Genomic DNA, 13,510 nt, shown 5'->3' with positions numbered 1-13,510 from the left:
TAAGGTGACCATATGTGCATGGGTTTATCTCTGGGATTTCTATCCTGTTCCATTGATCTATATTTCTGTTTTTTGCCAGTACCATACTGTCTTGAGTACTGTAGCTTTGTAGTATAGTCTGAAGTCAGGGAGCCTGATTCCTCCTGCTCCATTTTTTTTCTCAAGATTGGTTTGGCTCTTCAGGGTCTTTTTCCATACAAATTGTGATTTTTTTTGTTCTATTTCTGTGAAAAATGCCAGGGGTAGTTTGATCTGGTAACATCTTTAGAATTTTTATGTACAGTATCATGTCATCTGCAAACAGTGACAGTTTTATTTCTTCTTTTCCAATTTGGATATCTTTTATTTCTTTTTCTTCACTGATAGCCGTAGCTAGGACTTCCAAAACTGTGTTGCATAAAAGTGGCAAGAGTGGACATCCTTGTCTTGTTCCTGATCTTAGAGGAAATGCTTTCAGTTTTTCTCCATTGAGAATGATGTTGGCTGTGGGTTTGTCATATATGGCCTTTATTATGTTGAGGTAGGTTCCCTCTATGCCCACTTTCTGGAGAGTTTTTATCATAAATTGGTGTTGAATTTTGTCAAACGCTTTTTCTGCATCTATTGAGATGATCGTATGGATTTTATTCTTCAATTTGTTAATATGGTGTATCACATTGATTGATGTGCATATATTGAAGAGTTCTTGCATCTCTGGGATAAATCCCACTTGATCATGGTGTATGATCCTTTTAATGTGTTGTTGGATTTGGTTTGCTAGTATTTTGTGGAGGATTTTTCCATCTATGTCCATCAGTTATATTGGCCTGTAATTTTCTTTTTTTGTAATATCTTTGTCTGGTTTTGGTATCAGGATGATGGTGGCCTCCTAGAATGAGTTTGGGAGTGTTCCTCCCTCTCAATTATTTGGTAGAGTTTGAGAAGGATAGGTGTTAGCTCTTCTCTGAATGTTTGATAGAATTTGCCTGTGAAGCCATCTGGCCCTGGACTTTTGTTTGGTGGAAGATTTTTAATCACAGTTTCAATTTCATTACTTGTGATTGGTCTATTCATACTTTCTGTTTCTTCCTGGTTCAGTCTTGGAAGGTTATATACTTCTAAGAATTTTTCCATTTCTTCTAGGTTGTTCATTTTGTTGACATATAGTTGCTTGTAGTAATCTCTTATGACCCTTTGTATTTCTGTGGTGTCCATGGTAACTTCTCCTTTTTCCTTTATCCTTTTATTGATTTGAATCCTCTCCCTTTTTTCTTGATGAGTCTGGCTAAAGTTTTATCAGTTTTGTTTATCTTCTCAAAGAACCAGCTTTTAATTTCATTGATCTTTGCTATTGTTTTCTTCATCTTTATTTCAATTGTTTCTGCTCTTCTTTATGATTTTTATTCTTCTGCTAATTTTGGGTTTTGTTTCTTCTTCTTTCTCTAGTTTCTTTAGGTGTAAGGATAGGTTGTTATTTGAGATTTTTCTTGTTTCTCGAGGTAGGATTGTATTGCTATAAACTTCCCTCTTAGAACTGCTTTTGCTGCATCCCCTAGGTTTTGGATTGTCATGTTATTTGTCATTTGTGTCTAGGTATTTTTTGATCTCCTCTTTGATTTCTTCAGTGATCCATTGATTATTTAATAACATGTTGTTTATGCTCCATGTGTTTGTGTTATAAATAGCTTTTATTATGTTGAGATATGTTCCCTCTATACCCAGTTTGGTAAGAGTTTTTATAATGAATGGATGTTGAATTTTGTCAAATCCTTTTTCTGCATCTATTGAGCTGATCATGTGGTTTTTGTCTTTTGTTGAAGTGGTATATCACATTGATTGATTTGTGTATGTTAAACCATCCTTGTGAACTTGGGATGAATCCCATTTGGTCATGGTGTATGATCTTTTTTATGTGTTGTTGGATTCAGCTTTCTAATATTTTATTGAGAATTTTTGCGTCTATATTCATCAAAGATATTGGCCTGTAATTTTCTTTTTAGGTGGTATCTTTGTCTGGTTTTGGTGTCAACGTGATGGTTGAGTTTGAGTTTGGAAGAGTTTGAGAAAGATTGGTATAAGTTCTTCTTTGTGTGTTTGGTAGAATTCCCCTGTGAAGCCATCTGGTCCTGGACTTTTGTTTGTAAGGAGTTTTTAAATTACAGATTATATTTCATTTCTAGTGGTTGGTCTGTTCAAATTATCTATTTCTTCCTGATTCAGTCTGGTGGGCTGTATAGTTCTAGAAAGTTGTCCATTTATTCTAGGCTGTCGAATTTGTTGGCATATAATTATTCATAGTATTCTCTTACGGTGTTTTGTGTTTCTGCAGTAGCAGTTGATATTTCTCCATTTTCATTTTTCATTTTGTTTATTTGTGTTCTCTGTCTTTTCTTCTTGGTGAGCCTAGCCAGAGGTTTGTCAATTTTTTCTACTCTTTCAAAGAACCAGCTCTTTGTTTTATTGATTTTTTTCTATTTTTTCTTGAATCTCTATTTTATATATTTCCTCTCTTATCTTTATTATTTCCTTCCTTCTGCTGACTTTAAGTTTTGTTTATTTTTCTTTTTCTAATTCTTTTAGGTGATAGGTTAGGTTGTTTATTTGAGATTTTTCTTGTTTTTTGAGGAAGGCCTGTATCTCTATGAACTTCCCTCTAATACCTGCTTTTGCTGCATCCCATAGATTTTTTATGGTTGTGCTTTCATTGTCATTTGTCTCAAGGTATTTTTAAATTTCCTTTTTGCTTTCCTCATTGACTCATTGGTTTTTTAGTAGCATGTTATTTAGTCTCCAAGTAATCATTTTTTTTCTCATTTCTTTTTCTATGATTGATTTCTAGTTTCATGCCATTGTGGTCAGAAGAGATGCTTAAAATAATTTCTATACTCTTAAGTTTGTTGAGGTTTGTTTTGTGCCCTAGTATGTGGTCAATCCTAGAGAATGTTCCATATCCACTTGAAAAGAATGTGTATTCTGCTTTTTTTGATGTAATGTCCTGAAAATATCAATTAAGTCTAACTGTTCTATTGTATCATTTAGGATCTCTGTTGCCTTACTGATTTTCTGTCTCGAAGATCTGTCCATTGATGTGAGTGGGGTGTTAAATCTCCTACTATGATTGTATTCCTGTCATTTTCTTCTTTTATGTCTGTTAGTATTTTTTAATGTATTTGGGCACTCCTATATTAGGTGTGTATATGTTGATGAGTGTAAAATCCTCTTTTTGTATTGATCCTTTTATCAATATATATTAATATGTTGTTGGATTCTGTTTGCTAGCATTTTGTTGAGGGTTTTTGCATCTATATCCATCAGTGCTATTGGTCTGTAATTTTCGTTTTTTGTAGTTTTTTTGTCTGGTTTTGGTGTCAGGGTGATGGTGGACTCATAGAATGAGTTTGGGATTGTTCCTTCCTCTGCAAATTTTTGGAAGAGTTTGAGAAGGATGGGTGTTAGCTCTTCTCTGAATGTATGATAGAGTTCACCTGTGAAGCCATCTGGTCCTGGACTTTTGTTTGCTGGAAGATTTTTAATCACAGTTTCAATTTCATTACTTTTCATTGGTCTGTTCATATTTTCTATTTCTTCCTGGTTCAGTTTTGGAAGGTTATACCTTTTTGAGAATTTGTCCATTTCTTCCAGGTTGTCCCTTTTATTGGCATAGAGCTGCTTTTAACAGTCTCTTAGGATGCTTTGTACTTCTGTGGTATCTGTTGTAACCTCTCCTTTTTCATTTCTAATTTAACTGATTTAAGTCCTCTCCCTCTTTTTCTTGCTGAGTCTGGCTAATGGTTTATCAATTTTGTTTTTCTCCTCAAAGAACCAGCTTTTAGTTTTACTGATCTTTGCTATTGTTTTCTGTGTTTCTATTTCATTTATTTCTGCTCTGATCTTTATGATTTCCTTCCGTCTGCCAATTTTGGGTTTTATTTATTCTTCTTTCTCTAGTTCCTTTAGGTGTAAGGTTAGATTGTTTATTTCAGATTTTTCTTGTTTTTTGAGGGTAGGCTTGTATAGCTATAAACTTCCCTCTGAGAACTGATTTTGCTGCATCCCATAGGTTTTGGAACATCGTGCTTTCATTGTCATTTGTCTCAAGGTATTTTTAAATTTCCTTTTTGCTTTCCTCATTGACTCATTGGTTTTTTAGTAGCATGTTATTTAGTCTCCAAGTAATCATTTTTTTTCTCATTTCTTTTTCTATGATTGATTTCTAGTTTCATGCCATTGTGGTCAGAAGAGATGCTTAAAATAATTTCTATACTCTTAAGTTTGTTGAGGTTTGTTTTGTGCCCTAGTATGTGGTCAATCCTAGAGAATGTTCCATATCCACTTGAAAAGAATGTGTATTCTGCTTTTTTTGATGTAATGTCCTGAAAATATCAATTAAGTCTAACTGTTCTATTGTATCATTTAGGATCTCTGTTGCCTTACTGATTTTCTGTCTCGAAGATCTGTCCATTGATGTGAGTGGGGTGTTAAATCTCCTACTATGATTGTATTCCTGTCATTTTCTTCTTTTATGTCTGTTAGTATTTTTTAATGTATTTGGGCACTCCTATATTAGGTGTGTATATGTTGATGAGTGTAAAATCCTCTTTTTGTATTGATCCTTTTATCAATATATAGTGTCCTTCTTTATCTTTCTTTATGGCCTTTGTTTTAAAGTCTATTTTGTCTAATATGTCTATTGTGAACCCTGCTTTCTTGTCATTTCCATTTGCATGAAATATCTTTTTTTATCCCCTCACTTTCAATCTATGTGTCTCCTTTGCCCTAAAGTGGGTCTCTTATAGGCAGCATATTGTAGGCTCTTGTTTTTCTTTCCAGTCTGCCACTCCATGTCTTTTGATTAGAGTACTTAGTCTCTTGACATTTAAGGTAATTTTTGATAAACATGTATTTATTGCCATTTTAAACCTTGTTTTCCTGTTGATTCTGTTTCTCCTTGTTCCTTTCTTTTTCTTTTTGTGGTTTGATGATTTCCTTTTATTTTATGTTTGTGTTCTCTTCTTTTTGTTTTTGGTGAATCTATTTTATGTTTTTGATTTATGATTACCTTTTTTTTCAAGTATGTTAACCCCTTCCTTTATCTGCTTCCTTTAGACTGATAGTTATGTAGGCTCAAACACATTCTAAAAAAATAATAAGAAGAATCTACATTTTTTACTCTCCTCCACCACACTTTATGATTTTGATGTCCTTTTTTACATCTTCATGTTTATCCTTTTGCTGTTCCTTGTGTTTATCATTGTTTCACAGATGGATTTTTTTTCCTTTTTGATCTATATACTGGCTTATTTAAGTGATTTACTTTCCAATTGTGATTTCCTATTTCCTCTTGCTTCTTTTCTATTTATAGAAGACCTTTCACTATTTCTTTTAGGATAGGTTTAGTATTGCTGTATTCTTTTAGTTTTTGCTTGTCTGAGAAATTCTTTATCTCTCATTCTATTCTAAATGATAATCTTACTGGGTATAGTATTCTAGGTTGCAGATTATTCCCTTTCAAAACTTGTTAAGTTTTGTCATTTTGAGTATAATGTGTCTTGGTGTAGGTCTCTTTGGGTTCATCTTGTTTGGGACCCTCTGTGCTTCTTGTATCTGGATATCTGTTTGCTTCTTTAGGTTTGGGAAATTTTCAGCCATAATTTCTTCAAATACATTTTCAATCCCCTTTTCTCTTTCTTCTCCTTCTGGAATCCCTATTATGTGTAGATTGGCTTCTTATATTATCCCATATGTCTCATATATGGCTTTCATATTTCTTCATTTGTCTTTCTGTCTGCTGTTCTGATTGGGTGATTTCCATTATTCTATCTTCCAGATCACTTCTTCATTCTTCTTCATTATTCATTCTGCTATTCATTGCCTTTAGTTCAGCTTTTGTCTCAGCAAATGAATTTTCTAATTTTTCTTGCCTCCTCCTTATATTTTCTCGTTCCTTTTTAAGTACTCTGCATTTCTGTTGATAGCCTTTCTTAATTCTGTCAGTGTTTTCATTACCCCTTTTTGACTCGGTGTCTATTAGGCTGAAGAGGTCTGTTTCATTGTTTGTTCCTTCAGGGAAATTCTCTTTAAATGGGAGTGGTTTCTCTGCTTTTTCATTTTACTTCTGTTTCTCTTACTCTGTGAGTTTAGGAGAAACAGTTATCTACTGTAGTCTTGGAAGGCTAGATATATGTGGGAGCATCCATGTGTAACTTGTGTGGGTTTAATATTTTTGGCATGAGAGATGCTTTTAGTTTGGATGCCTTCCACCTCTTTCCTCAGCATGTCCTGGCTGTTATCCCCTTGATAGGGGGTGTGCAGATGCGGTGGCTCATTCATACTCCCAGGGGCTGCAACAGCAGGGGCAGCAATTGACTCTTGCTCATGGGTCTCTCAGCAGTGGCAGCAGTCTGAGCACACTCCCTGGACCCATGACAGGGTGGGGACAGTGATTGGCACTCACTCCCAATTCTCTCGGAAGTGACAGGGACCCACACCCACCTCCGAAGCCCATGATGGCAGTGGGGGCTCACGCCCACCCCCAGAGCTTGTGTAGGCCGTCCTGTAACCTGAGAGCCTGAATGGGGAAAGAATTTCCTATGTGGTCCCACCCCTCTCCTTGCACACCTCCCAACAATGGTGCCTTGCCACTCTGGCTGGCTCAGGCTTCTTCTGCATATACCTTCAGTTTCAGCCACACCCTGCTCCAGCCCCTTCAGGCTGTCTCCACGCAGCCAATCCCAGTTCTCTCCCCAAGTTGACCTCTGAAGCCCAAGCTTTAGCACCCAGCCCCTGACCACACCGGGGACAAGCGTCTCAGGCTGGGGAGTGCACAGTGGTGGTATCGACCATCTGTGCAGGTCTCTCTCTATTTTGCCTTCCACAACCGGTTGTCATGCTCTCCTCCAAGGTTCCAAAGTTCCCCCTCTATCCTGGCTGGTCTCCCCACCAATGAGGGGACTTTCCAGGGTGTGGGAACATTTCTTCTTTCATGGCTCCCTCCCAGGGGCACAGGTCCTATTCTGATTCCTTTCTCTCTCTCTCTTTTTCTTTATTCTTTTGTCATACCTGGTTACATGGAGATTTTCTTGCCCTTTCAGAAGTCTGAGGTCTTCTGCCTGTGTTCAGTAGATATTCTATGAGTACTGTTCCACACAGAGATGTATTTTTGATGTATTTGTGGGAGGAGGTGAGCTCCACGACCTACTCCTCCACCATATTGATCCCCCTTCCGTTTTATTTTCTAATATAAGCATTTAAGATTATAATTTTTCTCTAAAGTACCACTTTAATTGTATTTCACAAGTTTGACATGTAGTGTTTTGTCTCTAAGCCTTTCTAAATATTTTTAATTTCAATTATAATTACTCTTTAATCCATGAGTTATTTAATGTTTTTAGATCTCTTTCTTTCATGGATGTTATTTTCACTAAGTTTAATAATTCTAGGAATAGACTTATTTTTTCTTTAGCACATTAAGAATATTGTTGTACTGTTCTCTAGCTTTCACTATTGATGAAAAAAGGAGTCAGTGTAATTGTCATTTACTTGAAGGTTATATATCTTTTCTCTCTGACCTCTTTTAATATCTTTTATTTTCTCTTAATTTTTAAAATAAAAATTTAGTTTATTATCTATTTATGACAAGGTACACAAAAGGCAAAGTGTTTCACATCATAGATTGCACTTCCAACTCCTTGGAATATTCATTTCTTTGGCTGAAAGAGAGGCTAGACAGGAAAGGCAGGCAATGCTTAGGGAACTAAAATAAGGTTGGGGCCAAGGGGAGTAATACTAACATCATCCTCACAGGGAATGGGCACAAGCGGGCTGTTAGTAGCAAGCTGATTTTCTAGAACTGTTAGCTGGAAGCATAGGAGCACCACTTCTGGACATTCACACCGTCTCAGGCTTCAGTCATCTCTACCACACAGGTACAGAGCACTTTCTGGTAGTCACTCTTGGTGTCTTGCTGGATGTAGTAGTACAGCAATTTGGAGACCATGATTCTAATCAACACCTTATAATGAGTCCCCTTGCCTTTCATGGAGTCATATACAGTAAAATGCAGGGGCTTATTATGAATACACTACGCCAGGTTCAGGAAAGCATTTTCCTGGTCTCCTTTGACCTCTTTCTTGATGCTCTTTAACATGTTATAAGGTCCATAATTCTTGTACCTTTCAAATACTTTCTGGAGGTGACACACACTCCACTTGGTCATGATGCTGATCCATTTGAGAACCTCAGTTCCTCCCCTCTTCTCTTTAGTACAGTAGAGATCCAAGGCATCTTGGTCAATCAATACAAAATCAATGACAGAGCCATCCTCTCCTCTTCTACCCTTTGCAGGGGCAACCATCCACTTGCAGAAGTCACCAGATATGTCAGAAACAATGTCCTTCTCCAGATCAGTCTTATACACTTCCTTGTAGACTGTTAATTTCCTGTAGATCCTGGTTGGTCCTTGAGCAAACGGTCTCAATGAGGCAGTCCTTATCAGACCCCAGCCCCTACATGGAAACTTTCAGTTCAGAAGCATAATACTGAGCATGTGTTTTCAATGGGCCTCAAATCACTATCTTCAGGTGGCTGGACAAGGCTGACTTCAGTGTTGATGCAAGTTCCTTTTTGGTCCTCCTCTGGTAGGCAATATCCTGTCTCTGTTCATTGCTGCATTTGGTCAAGACATTGATGATGGTAACTTCATCTATACCTTTGGTCCTGATGGCTGTTTCAATGTTCAAAGCATTCTACTCAGCATCAGAGTTTTATGCTTTGACTGACCTGTATGTACTTGAGGGTGTAGTGTAATCACCCTTCAGGCTGGGCTTGTACAGAATTTCATAAGCAGTAGACATTTTGACAGAAGCTGGGCCAAATACCAAGAGCTATGAGCGTTCCCATATGTGGACCTTTTTTTTTAAATTTTAGACATTCTGAAAGTTTCACTATGATGTGTTATAGGTGTGGATTACCTTTTATTTAAACTGCTTGTGACTACCTGGGCTTCCCAATTTTGTCAGTTATCTACTCTTCAGTTCTGAGAAATTTTTAGCCATCACCCGTTCAAATACTGCCCCTTTTTTGTCTCATGTCTTTTAGAATTCCAATGCAATCTTTCTTGCCTACTTTTTATCTCTTTGTCTCTCTGAAGTGCATTCAGAGAGACAATTTCTTTAGATCTGTCTTCCAATACAGTAATTCTCACTTCAGCTTTGTCTAAGCTGCTGTTAAACCTGTCCACTTTACTTTTTAAACATTTTTTTACATTGAGAAAATGTAACACAATTCAGAAAATTGCAAAAATATAAATGTATAGCTTAACAATTAATTATGAAACAAATACCAAATAATCACCCTATAAATGGAACATTATCAATAGTCCAGAAGTCCCTTGTGTCTCTGTGTCTGATGCCCAACCACCACTTCTTCCGCCAGAGGTAATCATCACCGTGACTTTAGTGTAATCATTTCTTTGCTTTTCTTTATAGTTTACCAGCTATATCAATTTTTGTTTGTTTTAATGTAACACTCTGTATTATGGGTCTTGCATCTTTTATTCAACATAATATTTAAAAATTAATCCATGTTTGTACCTGTGGTTCACTGACTTTCCCTGCTGGGAGGTAGTATAATTCATGAGAATATTATAATTTTTTATTCTATTTTTGATGAATATTTGGATTAGTTCTTTCCCCTTTGTGTGGAGACTATTTTCAACAATGCTGCTGTGAACATCATTGTATATGTATATTGAAACATATGTGCATAAATTTCTTAAGGCTATGTACTAGGAGTGGAATTTTGGGGTCACAGGTTATGCATGCCTTTAATTTTACTAGATAATTCCAAGCTATTTTTCAAAATGTTTGTTCCAATGAAATTTTTATTTCAATTGTTTTACTTAACTCATTTTTAGAAATTTTATTTCATTCTTCAAATCTGCTTGATAATATATTCCCTTGCTCTTTATGCATATTTTAAAATTCTTCTTTCATTTTCCTTAAGTTTATACTTATTATATATGTCTTTTTCAGATGATTCCAAAATAGAAGCTTTGCAGGGGTTTCTCAGCGTTAGCACTATTGACATCTTGAGCCAGATAAGTCTTTATTGTAAGAGGCTGTCCTGCATATTAGAGGATGTTTGACAGCATCCCTGACCTCTACACACTAGATGCCAAGAGCACACACATTCCCCTCCCAATTGCAACAACCAAAAATGTCTCCTGGAGGGCAAAATTGCCCCAGCTTGTGAACAACTATATGCCCTCTACTTTTTCCCTTATGGGACCTCACTCATGGTGTCTTGTTTCCTTGTGTTTTGTGATTTTTTTAGGTAAGCTCATGTTTCTTAAACCTATATCTGTGGGAATTCTCTGATGCCTAGATTGAAATGTTTTCCTTTGGGACTGTTTTCCATTTGCTACTGCCAGACACCTGAGGATGCTGCCATCTCGGGATCACACAAAAAATAAATATTTGGATTTAGGTTTTTTGAACCATCAAGATAGTGTGAATTTTGGGCAGCAAATCTGCCCAAGGGCTAGCTGGTAGTTACTAATTCTCAAGAGAGATGTTTTTCTCCCTTCTATTCAGTGCCAGGTTTAAGGCAGGTGGGTAGAACATAGACTTATTTTTATTTCACCCTTATGATGAATTGTAGCCTTTGGGTTCCAGGTTTATGGGTTTATACTGGGAGTGTGGACTCCTGTTAGACTTTTTACCTTTGACAAGTCCTCCATGCCTTTCAAGATTTGTGAAAATTGAAACTCATTATAAATGCTGAAATTAGTACAGCCTTATATTTCTGGTTTTTATGTGATGTTAAGGCTTCTGAATTTACCTGTAATTTTTTCCCAGTCTGCTGATGCATTTAAAAATAGGTTTTAATTATTTAGTCCAGCATTTTTAGTTTTCCTTAGTGAGAGGATCAATCACTAAAGTACTATGCTGGATTTCACCAAGATGGTGGAGGAGTAGGAGGATGTGGAGTTCATCTCTCTCCACAAATGCATCAAGAATACATCTGCAGATGGAAAAATTCTCACAGAACACCGGCTGAACACTAGCAGGAGACCTTGGACACTGGAAAGAGCAAGAAAGATCCCCACATAACTGGGTAGGACAAAAGAAAGAAGGGAAAAAGAAGAGGAGAGGAAATGGGATGGGATCTGTACCCCTGGGGGGGAACTGAAGCAGAGAAGAGGTTCCCTCATTCAGGGAAGCCTCCTCACCAATGGGGAAGTCAGTTGGGACAGAAGGGGAATATCTGTAGCTGTCAGAGGAGGGTGAAATGGCCGGTCTGTGGCAGACAGGACAGTGTGAGACCTACACAGACAGTCCATGACACAGCTTTGCATGCCCCAGACCGGGACATGTGTCCACTTGTGCACACTGGGGCTGAGAGCTTGAACGTGGGGACTAGAGAGAAAACCCAAGGGGAGAAAAGCTGTTGGCTGTGAGGAGACAGCCTGAGGGGATGGGAGGGAGGAAATCTACAACTGGAAATGCTTGTGGAAGAAATCCAGACTGCCATAGAAGCAAGGCGCCACTGTTGAGTGATGTGCAGGGGGTGGAGCCACCATTGCAGCCTCTATCTCCCCACATGCCAGTCCCCTGCCGCACCAGGCACTAGGAAACACCCCCACTAGGGCTGGCCTTCTTGCACTTGCTGCCAGGCGCTAGGAAAAGACCCCACCAGGGCTGACCTTCTCATGCTGGCTGCCAGGCGATAGGAAAGTCTTCCACTAGGGCTGGATCTCTCTTGCCCATGGCCGCCAGCTTTCCTGCATACCTGCTGCCACCAGGGACCCTATGACACAGGCAGTCATGCAACCTCCATGCCCTGTCCTCACTGGGTCAGACCAGAGTGTTCCAGGGCAGCCTTGGGAGCAGACTCCTGTGGATGGCCCACATGCAGAGGTGGAGCTAAAACCACAGCTGAGCCCCAGGGGCAGGGCAACTAAGGAAGAGGAGTGAAAATCTTTCTGTGCCACTGCACAAACTGCAGTTTAAAACCCCACAATCAGCTTGGTAAATCCTGCATCTATGGAATATCTGAATGGGCAATGAGTGTTCCCACAACTGAAACCAGTCTAGCTCTAGCAGCTGTGGACTTTGGGGAATAGTACCCGTGGAAGTTGGGCAACGTCAGAGTCTGAGATGCACCCATAGTGCCCACAAAGGGACTAGAGACCTACCTAGAGGTTTTTGAGGGCCTCCTGGGGAGGTGGAGGTTGGCAGTGACTCACAGTTGGGGCAAGGACAGCTGCAACACCAGAAAAATGTAATTTTTACTACTTTTTTATGCTTTGTTCTGTTCTTCTGTTGTTTTTTAAATTATTATTTGTTTTTATTTAGTTTTTAATTTTATTATTTTTTTATATTTCTATTTCTATGTTACCTTTTCGTTGTTCTGTGGTTTTTCCTTGTTTTTTTCTTTCCTTTGTTCTATTTTGTTTTTATCTTTCTTTTCCTTTCTTCTACATATTATCTTTTTTAATCCTTTTTTATCATTTTGTGTGTTTGTTTTGTTTTCTTTCCTTTTTCCTTCAGTTTGCATTCTGCTTTTCTTTTTTGTTTTGTTTTGTTTTTAATTGTTTGATTTCATTTTGGGGTCATTTTGTTTGTCTGGTTGTTCTCTTGTTTTTTTGTCTCTGTTTTTGTTTATACTTCTTTTTTTGTATGTGTGTGGTTTTTTTGTTTTTGTTCAGTTTTGCTTTTACCATTTATCTGGGGTTTTGTTTGCTTGTTTGTTTGTTTTAAATTATTGTTGCTGCTGTTTACTTGTTTTTGCTTTGCTATTTGTCTTGGGTTTTGTTTGTCTGTTTTCATCCTGCCCTTTTTCTCTTCTTTTTTCTTTTCTTTTTTTCCCCTTTTTAGCCAAGATGTGTGGCTTGCAGGGTTGTGGTTCCCAGGCCGGGGGTCGGGCCTTAGCCTTGGGTGGGAGTGCCGAGTCCAGGAAACTGGAATGCCAGAGAATTCCGAGTCCCAGGGAATCCCAGAGGTCTCCATCTCAACTCCAAGACCCGGCTCCACCCAATTGCCTGCAGCCACCAGTGCTGAACGCTTACACCAAACAAGCAAGACAGGAACACAAACCCACCCATCAGCAGACAGGATGCCTAAAGGCACACTAAGCCCACAGACACCCCAAAACATACCACCTGATGCGGCCCTGCCCATCAGAGGGACAAGATCTAACTCCACCCACCAGAAGACAGGCACCAGTCCCTCCCACCAGGAAGCTTACACAAGTGACTGGACCAACCGCACCCACTGGGGTCAGACACAAGAAGCAAGAGTAACTACGACCAGAGCCTCATCCACCAGAGGGCAGACAGCAGAGAGCTATGTACCAGATGACGGAACAAGATAACACCCCAGAAAAACAACTAAATGAGGTGGAGATTCACAACCTTCCAGAAAAAGAATTCAGAATAATGATAGTGAAGATGATCCAGGACCTCGGAAACAGAATGGAGGCAAAGATCGAGAAGATGCAAGAAATGTTTAACAAAGACCTAGAAGAATTA

General features: G+C 38.3%; 1 long non-coding RNA gene and 1 pseudogene across 1 annotated transcript in view; both read right to left on the bottom strand.

The window, feature by feature from the left end:
* The window catches only part of LOC114486149 (uncharacterized), a 73,843-nt gene that overhangs the window by 24,667 nt on the left and 35,666 nt on the right, over positions 1 to 13,510 (bottom strand). The gene's annotated exons all lie outside the window — the stretch shown is intronic.
* On the bottom strand, positions 7,884 to 8,879 carry LOC102989233 (annexin A2-like; annotated as a pseudogene).

Source organism: Physeter macrocephalus, chromosome 4 (genome assembly GCF_002837175.3).
Source record: "Physeter macrocephalus isolate SW-GA chromosome 4, ASM283717v5, whole genome shotgun sequence".
Lineage (NCBI taxonomy): Eukaryota > Metazoa > Chordata > Mammalia > Artiodactyla > Physeteridae > Physeter > Physeter macrocephalus.
The sequence above is the reverse complement of the archived record's forward strand: the minus strand, read 5'-3'. Positions and strand labels throughout refer to the sequence as shown.